This window comes from Echinops telfairi, unplaced genomic scaffold, assembly GCF_000313985.2.
Source record: "Echinops telfairi isolate 266 unplaced genomic scaffold, ASM31398v2 ScPeMD7_7420;HRSCAF=8458, whole genome shotgun sequence".
NCBI classification, from domain to species: Eukaryota; Metazoa; Chordata; class Mammalia; order Afrosoricida; family Tenrecidae; genus Echinops; species Echinops telfairi.
The window spans coordinates 16712079-16713809 of NW_022111320.1; positions in this window are offsets into that span (position 1 = coordinate 16712079).

The following is a 1731-nucleotide window of genomic DNA, read 5'->3' on the forward strand; positions in this document are numbered from 1 at the left end:
AATCCAGGATAGATATACCCCTCAGGGCCAACAATGAGAATAGAGATACCAGGAGGATAAGGGGAAGGTGGGGGAGGAAAGGGGGTATAGATCACAAGGATCAACATATAACCCCCTCCCAGGTGGACAAACAACTGAAAAGTGGGGCGACAGATGATGATGTAAGATATGAAAATAATAATCTATAACTTAGCAAGGCTCCATGAGGGAAGGCCGGTAGGGGAGGGAGGGGGAAAATGAGGAGCTGATATCAAGGGCTCAAGTAGAAAGAAAATGCTTTGAAAATGATGATGGCAGCATATATACAAACGTGCTTGACACAATGGATGATTATATGAATTGTGATGAAATGTAAGAGCCCCCAATAAAAGTATTTAATTAAAAAAAAAGACAGGCTAGAACTGTCCTTGTGAGCTTTCAAGACTAAGTCTTAATGGGAGTAGAAAGCCCATCCTTGTCCCATGGAGTGACTGGTGGTTTCGAACTACTGATCTTATGGTTAGCAACCCAATGCTTAACCATGATGCCTCTAGAGCTCTTTGAGTCATATCAGGCACTCACTATCTATCAAATGCAATAACACAGAGAGAAACCTGCTATCCTGTGAGAATGGCCCAGTTCTCCAAATAAAATGATACAAAACAAGCCATCACATTGGCTGGGGAGAGAGAGAAGCATTAAAAGCCACTGTATTTCAAATTACAAGAAAGGTTATGCTTGGGGTTATTTAGTAAGAACCATCACTTTTCTCATTCTTCTCTTTCCCACACACAGATGGGAAAGGAACCCCATGGTTTGCTGATCCTGTACTCTTAGCCCAGAAGTGCACTGTCCAAAAGAGAAGGGACACCAAGGTACCACTCACACTGCCATTGAGTCGATGCCCACTGATAGCGACCCTACAGGACAGGGTAGAGCAGCCCCTCTGAGTTTCTGAGACTGTCACTCGTAGAAGATCAGAAACCTCCGTCTTTCTCCTTCAGAGCAGCTGGCGGTTTCAAACTGCTGGCTTCGCAGTTAGGAGCACAGTGCGTAACCACACCACCAGGACGCCTCCAAGATAGCACAGCTGTCTTTAATTGCATGTTCCATTTTGATTTGGTTACATACATAACCTGGGAAACTTGAATTTTATGACAGAAGAAATGCTTACAATATAACATTAAATAAGTTGGCTACTGTATTTTATAAAATCTCTATTGGGGAGGAGAAATTATATATATACATATATATACACACACAAACACACACATTTATGTCGAAGATAAACACTAGAAGAAAATAAAACTAAAATTTTAACTGTAGTTATATCCCTTGGTGGTTAAATTGAGTTTTTATGTGGGACTTTTTTGTATTTTCCCCAGTTTCTAAACTAAAGGTTTTCAAGTTCCATTAAAGTTATGGGAATGCCATGTAAGCATTTCCTAATAATGCTATCCTTTCTCTTTGGTCTAAGTGGTTCTAAGAAAGCATTAATCAATTTTAAGAGTGATTTGCCAATGTATTAGTAGCCTACAATTTGTCACCTTCATTCTCAGCTTCTTAGAATCTTCCTCCCATCCATCTTATTTGGATTGCCCTGGGTGGTAGAGAATGGAATTAAGAATCAATGAGTTTGAGAAGAGCTGTGCTACTAGAACATTCTGGGCGGTGGGGGGGTGTTCGTCTGGGTACTTTTGAGAAACAAATTCACAGAAACTCATATGTATGAGGGAGTTTATTATATAAAGG